Source organism: Hipposideros armiger, unplaced genomic scaffold (assembly GCF_001890085.2).
Source record: "Hipposideros armiger isolate ML-2016 unplaced genomic scaffold, ASM189008v1 scaffold_27, whole genome shotgun sequence".
Taxonomy (NCBI): Eukaryota; Metazoa; Chordata; class Mammalia; order Chiroptera; family Hipposideridae; genus Hipposideros; species Hipposideros armiger.
In genome coordinates, this window is record NW_017731377.1 from 2,093,013 (window position 1) to 2,100,781 (window position 7,769).

Below are 7,769 nucleotides of genomic sequence, written 5' to 3' on the forward strand. Positions count from 1 at the left end.
TTGAACTTCACCTCTCTTGGCCTTAATCTTATCTGTAAACTGGAGGTGTTGGATTAAACCATTTCAAAGGTCTCTTCCAATTTTAATAATCTGTGATTATCTTCTTGCTAAAATGTTTCTCTTCGTGAAGCTATAGCGATATCCAGTGGCAGTTGTATTAGTTGAAAATTTCCACCCAAGCAAAAGATTTGGAATGTGACTCTACATCATGACCTCTCTTTTGCTTCTCCTCATCCCATCTCCTTTCCCTTCTGCCTGCACCACCTGTCCTGTATTTTCTTTCTGATTCATCTCACCCACCAGCCAGAGAGTAGGTCCAGAAAACCTCAGTCATTTCTTTGAGCTCAGCTGCTGCTGTATGCTTCCAGCTGAAATTCCATCTGGAGCTACTGTTTTAGGCCAACTCCTCCTGTGAGAGCCATCTTTTTTCTATTGCACCTCTCTTCCCCACACCCCAGGGGTGGCTTGGGCAGGACTGGCCACTGAGGACAAACATTGTACTTTTTCTTTCCCAAGTCAGAGCTCTTTTGGAAGCAGAATAGTCTTGATAACTCTCTCAGGGAGGATGATGCTATGCTGGGCACTGTAACCAGCCAGAAGGACCCACCCTGCCTTCATGGCACTTACATACAAGCTTAGGCATTGTCACTCAAACAGTCAGGAAATGGTTAGTTTTTTTTTGAACAGTGCTTTGCTGTTTAGGAAGTATGTTTTCATGTGATCTCAATTCATCTCTAAAATAACTCAGCAAGCCTGGTATTATTATTATTATTATTATTATTATTATTATTATTATTATTTTACAGATGAAGAGGAGCTAAATGACTTCCTTAAGATTACACCATAATGGCCAGATTTAGGACTGGAACCTACATTTTCTAACCACAAAACCTGCACTTTTTTCTTGCCCTTTTTATTAACCTAATAAACTCCTTTTCTAGATCCGTGCCTAGATCCTCCAGGAAGGTCACTGGGCCCCCATGAAACTTGGCTCATGTCTTGGAATATAAATAATTAGTTGGCAATGTGCCACCCATCCACCCAGCTAGATTGAGAATGCCTTGAGAATAGAGTCTGTGTCTTGGTCATCCTTATGTTTCACTTGAATGACTAAATATTTTTAGTTTATAATAAGCTAAATGTATTTTATTTTTTTGCCCTATAATACCAAGACCTGTCACCCTGTGTAATGATAACAGTAATGAGGAATGCTTGTATGTAGAGACAAAAGGAAGCTGCCGATGGGTGTAGCTGTATAAGCCTGGAGAATCTCCTCCTTCCGTATTGCCTCCCAGACGTCTTTCTTAAATGGTGGTATAACCTTTCATTTGATGGCAAGTAAGGTTTCAAATGAAGTCCCACACGAACTTAGATGCACTCTAGTTTATAAAAGGCTTCTCCAAACTCTCTTCCAAGAGTGGGCTTGGGAAGAAGGTTGTGGAAGAGCTGTACTTCAGACGGGGAGAAAGCACCAGAGAAAGAGGAAATGGGGCATTAAAAGTGGATTCTGGGGATAATACAATAGTAGCAAATGATCTGACCTGGCAATTTGGCTGGTACAGGTCTTGAAGCTTCAAAAATTCCTTTCCTGTACTTTCAAGAAGCTGGTGTGGTGGGAGTCAAGGTAAAGGCGGGGATTTAAGGCACCTTGGTTCAATCCTGAAACAAGCAATTCCAGGGTCGTGGGCCGCGTGACTCCGGAGCTAATTCAAAAGTGGAGCACGGCGCCGCCTGAAATCGCCCTTGCTGCCTCTGCGTGTTTCGGGCACCAGGCTGTGCTACTTCAGCACCGAAGACAGCGCCTCGAGGGCCCCCTTGGAAACGGAGCTGAGACTCTGAGGCTGTTTACACTGGGGAGCTCTGCATGTTTGACTCAGTGTCCTTGGCAAGCTGTGCTGAAGATTGGAACGTGGGGTGTTAACGAAGGCTCAGCAACCAGAGGTCTAACTCAGATTCCTTTGGGTTTTACTCCAGGCTAGTAATCTTTTCCCTTTCAAGTCTATTTCTTTAGACTTTAAGGCTCCCTTTTCTTTTTCCAGCTGCTTGAGGCATTTATCTAATCCTTTCTGCCCTATTCTATCAGAAATGAGATGAAATTCTATGGCACCTCTTCCCCTCTCCCGATAACTAATTTAATTTCTTTTGGTCTAAGTGTGCTCTGTCTTTCTTTGGACCTCTAGCTCTGTTTTCCATGCAAGAGGTGGCTGGCTACACAGCCCTGGATTTCAGGGAAAGCATGCATGGACACTAAACTACAATTGACAGTGAATTGGATGCCTTCGTCTTTTCCACTTTCCCAGGCAGTATGTGGACCTTTTGGCAGGGACCTTTTTCAGACACGATCCCTTAGCTCAATGGGCATCTCCCTAGTAGGAATTTCAGGCCAAAGTGGAAGGTAGTCTTTAAGAACCTCCAGGGGATAAAAAAGAATCTCCAGGGCCTCAGAGATGCCATCAATTATGCAATAAAATACACATTAATATTCTACTTCTTTGAAAGGCCACCCTGGGTTTAATTCTTCACTAACCATGAAGATTAGAACATGTCACCTAACTTCCTTGAGTCTCAGTTTCCTGAACTGTAAATGGGGATAACAACAAATACATATCTTATGTACAAATTAATGGGCTCATTTATGAAAAATTGTTCTGTTAACTACAGAGTGCTAGCCAATGATAATAACATCCCCTACAAAACTTTTGATGGAAAGATATTGGCATTTCTGACTTTTCAATCATTTTAGGCTATGAAAGTGTCAAACCATGCCCATCAGAGAGGTGCAGATAGTGATGCCAGGAAAATTCAAAGGAAAGCTTGTCATCCTGCTTTGAGTTGGCTGTTGCCTGTGAACAGCCCCTCTGTATCTGAAAAAAAAAATTTCTTTTCTTCCATTAACTTAATAAGCCAGGGACACTCACACTGACAGCCTTGATTTATCAGACAGTCACAGTGCTGCTGGAAACAGCTAGTGACACGTCCCTTCCTCCACCCTCATTTCCCACTGGCAGTTAGATATCTCAAAACCTTGCAAAAGCCTGTGGGTTTTGATTAGTCATTGCCCACATGTTCCCATCCATCCCCCGGCTACCTTCATGTCACTTCCACTCATTGCTGCCATATCTTTTGGATGATTTGGATGATTTGACCTTCCTTTAGAGTTCCCAAGAAAGACTGCTTTGTATTTTCTCTAAGGGAGGATAAGGTCTGCATCCCTAGGTTTGTGGACAATGCAATTCCTGCCGATATGCTTATGTAGGCATTTAGCCCTTGCCAGTAATCTCATTTTGTCCTAGGAGGGTTAGTGTAAGGATCATCCTTGGTTGTCTACACAGCCTCCATTCCCCCTTCTTCCCTAATAGAAATCCAGTTGTGCTCATCTGTCCTTCATTCTTCTTCTGTTTTTTTTTATTTTTTGATTTTTTATTGGGGAACAGTGTGTTTTTCCAGGACCCATCAGCTCCAAGTCAAGTAGTTGTTTCAATCTAGCTGAGGAGGGCACATCTCAGCGGCCCATGTGGGAATCGAATTGGCAACCTTGGTGTTATGAGCTCTGTGCTCTAACCAACTGAGCTAACCGGCTGCCCCTATCCTTCATTCTTACGTACCCATGTGCCTGTGGAAAGGTGCCCTCACCCCTAGCTCCCAAGTATGTCTGATTGGGGAAAGGATATCCCTCTCCCCTGTGCCAGTATTTACCGCTGTGAGGTCTCTGTAAAAGGTTTCCTTGCCCCTAAGAGATGGTGAAATCTCTGGATAGATGCTGAGACTTGTTGCTGCTAAGTTGTGACCAGCTAATATTAAAGTCAACACCATGAATGGCATGGCAGAGAGATGAAAAAAAAAAAACCTGGGTCCTTGGTGACATTGGCAATTGTCACCAAGAAATTATTGGTGACAAAAGAAATTAATTAATTCTGAAAACTATATTTCTTCTGACCTTCCTGTTATATGAGATAACCAAGTTCTTTATTGATTGAGCAGGGGTTTCTGTTACTTGCGGCTAAAAGCATCCTAATACTCTTAGTTGCTGGTCAGGAGATGAGTCTAGGTCTCTCATCAAAGACACAGTGGACTCTTGATCTGCTATTGAGCCCCACAAACAGTACCTCAAATCAATCTGTTCAGTTTCATTTAAAAAATATTTTTATTTAAAACATAGCTAACATACAATATTATATTAGTTTCAGAGGGTACACCATAGTTATTCAACATTTATATACTTAAAGAAGTGATCACCATGATAAGTCCAGCCACCATCTGACACTGTACTATGCTACCAGAATATTGACTATATTCCCCATGCTGTACATTACATCCCCGACTTATTTGTTTTATACCTAGAAATTTGGACCTCTTATTCCCTTTATTCTACTTTTAAATTTATCAATTACAGTTACATTCAATATTATTTTATATTAATTTAAGGTGTACAGCTTTGTGGTTAGACATTTATATAATTTAAGAAGTCATCCTCCTGACTAGTCTAGTACCCGCCTGGCACTATACAGAGTTATTACCATATTATTGACTATATTTCCTATGCTTTGCTTTAGATCTCCATGATATTTTGTAACTGCCAATTTGTACTTTTTAATCTCTTCATCTTTTCCACCCTGCCCCCAACAGCCTCCCATCTATCATCTTGCTAAATCTAGTACCCATCTGACACCATACATAGTTATTACAATATTATCAACTATATCCCTTATGTTATACCTTACTTCCTTCCCCATGATTACTGTGTAGCAACCAATTTGTACTTCTTAATCCCTTGTGTGGGTTGTGTGTACTCTCCTGTTATAGTTGGGTCTTGATTGCTATTGACACATCAATGAGTGGGATCAACTCTCAGGCTGACTGGCTGTGGGGTTTGGCCATGTCCACAGTTTATGCACTGCTGTGTGAAAGGCTTACTCCACTGAGTTAGATTTGCCTCAGCCAGTTCTGGTGCCCGTTAAGACCGCTCTTTGTGTGTGCACCTTGTGGTGCTAATTGGGCAGTGCTCTGCTATGGTCTGAAGCCAACCTCCAAATATATTGGTTCTGGGGCCTATTGGGAGGGGCTCCAGTGCAGGCCCAGGTCAGCCACTGCCTGTGACTGGCTGGGGGCTATCTGGTAGGAGCTACAAAGTGATTTGAAGTTGTTCAATGCCTGTGCTAAACCTGGAGACATGTGAAAGAGACCATGCTGCAAATTGAGGATGAGAACATCTGCCACCAGTACCAGGCCTGGGGTAGTTCTGCAAAAAGCCAGGACACCCCAAGGCCTGCTGCCACCTCTTTTAAGGTTCAGCCACCAATAAAGCCTTGTGCAGTATGCAAGTTGGATGAGCCAGGGTCTCAGGGAGTCACCAGAGTGGGAAGAGTTGAGGTCACTAGGCTAATGTAGACTCTGGTTTGGCACCAGTTCTGAGTCTGGAGTGACTCAGCAAAACTCTCAGCGCAAGTGGAGGCCAGTTGCTGCCCACCTGGGGCCAGTGGATTTTGATAGTTTTCCAAGAAAGAGTGCAATGCAGGAGGGCTGGCTACTTAGGATAAAGTGCGTCCAGCAGAGAGAGAGAGAGAGAGAGAGAGAGAGAGAGAGAGAGAGAGAGAGAGAGAGAGAGAGTGTGTGTGTGTGTGTGTGTGTGTGTGTGGTGCCTGCTGAGGTGAGTCAGCAGGGCAGAGCAGTGGGGCCCACCAGACCAATCAGATTCAGATTTGGCCTGTGGGGGCGGGCACAATATTGGAAAGATGGCGCCCGCCTGCTGGCTGCATGAGGGAGGACCTCTCACCAGAAAAATGCTGACTGTTCTCCAGTTCTCCCCCTGAAGCCACACACCTCAGTCTCCACCCCCCCCAAAAAAAACCCCCATGTCTCTGAGGCCACCTGAATCACCATCCTTCCGCTGGAGCCTAAGGTGAGTGCCTGCGAATGAGTCTGTGCACCGGCAATTTAAGAGGATGTCTGAGTTTCCTGCAGCGTTCCGTCCCACCCAAATAATCTGAATCCCTACTGTTTTTCACAGCAAGATGTTGTGGGGGGCTCCTCTCCCCAGCACCAGTACTCCAGGCTGGGGAACCTGGTGTGGGGGGCTGGGGTCTCTAGCTCCTCTGGGGGGAACCTCCATGGCCGAGATATCCCTGTTGATTCTCAACCATCACAGGGAGGTTTCGGGTTTGTTTTGCATCTCTGCCCCTTCTACAGGTCTCGTCGTGACTTCTTTATATTTTTAGTTATAGGACTTCTGTTTGGCTAGACTTCAGATGGTTCATCAGGTTGATTATTCTATAATTTAGTTGTAATTTTAATGTGTTCATGGAAGTAGGTAGGCGCGGTGTTTATCTACTCCCGCCATCTTGTATTTTTCTCTACTGAGCTTCTTAAACCAACAGCATTTTCACTCACTCCTGCCATTCTTAGCTACATATGTCAGGACGTAAGGTGATATAGTAGTTAGGAGACATTTTCTGCCAGTTTGTAGATTCTATTTTGTTAGATATTCAGTTTCATTCTTAATCATAGCTGGTTCTAGTTCCTCCAGGCGCCAAGCCTCATTTGCTAACTTAATTGCTTGATGTGTGTAGTTTTCTTTGTTTTGGCGGGAAATACGTCCTTTAGTTACATAGAAAAAGGAACCTACAGGAAAGGAGATACTTACCAAGTAGGAAGACCCTATTGCTCCTTGGAAGCTAGTTTTGGGCCCCAAGATTCTGTATATAAAGGGTTCCTGGGGCCACATGTGCTAATCTTCCTTAAAGGAACATATCAAGAAGGTATCATGTCCACCCTTTTGTGCAAGACTCTCTAACTGATGATCTGTAACATGGAACAATAATTTATTTATTCCTCTCAGCTCTGGTGTGTTGTCTGCCTCACAGGGATGGTAGAAAGTGGAAGAAGCCATTTTTAAAGGCAGATTCTTTACACTTGCAGATAGATAATAAATAGGCTACTAGATGGAAATTAGAAAAGAAGAGACAGGTGAGGGAACTGAGAGACAAAAGAAGCTGTAAGAAGATTAATTTCATTCTCAAAAACCGATCCAATAATAAAATCCAATTAAGAAGTCATATTGAGCACCTCCCAAGTGAAAGTTTTGTAGGAAGGCTCACTGAGATATTTTCTCTGTCCTTGGGGTTTTATTGTCTAGTTGAAAGATGATATAAACAAGCAAAAAGTTACTTTTAACTATAAAACTAGCTGACTAGAAGATATGAATAATTGCTCTGAACAACAATAGAAGTGCTATCACGAAAAGGTAGGTCATTACTTTTTCAAGTTTTCGAATGAACTGTATAGATAATAATCTAGAGAAGAAAGGAAATTTGGGGCGATGAAGGATTAAGAAACTATGGAAGATATGGGAATGATTTCACTACCATTACTGTCATAATTACTATTACTATTGCTACTCTGACAATAACAGCTTCTATTAACTGAGCATCTACTATAAAACCAGTGCTAGGCACTATACTATTGTTATTCAGTCTTCAAAACATCATTTAAAGGTATTATCTTCATTTTCTAATAATGAAACTGAGAATTAGCTGCCTAGGGATTTTTAAACAGCTTTATTGGGATATAATTCAAATACCATACAATTTTCCCATTTTAAGTGTACAGTTCAATGTTTTTTAGTATACTCACAATTATGCAACCATCACCACAATAATTTTTTTTTTAAAGATTTTTATTGGGGAATTGGGGGATGGGAACAGTGCTGGGGAATTGGGGGAAGGAGAACAGACAAGTTGCTGTCCTTTTGTTCTTCAGTCTAGTTGTGGAGG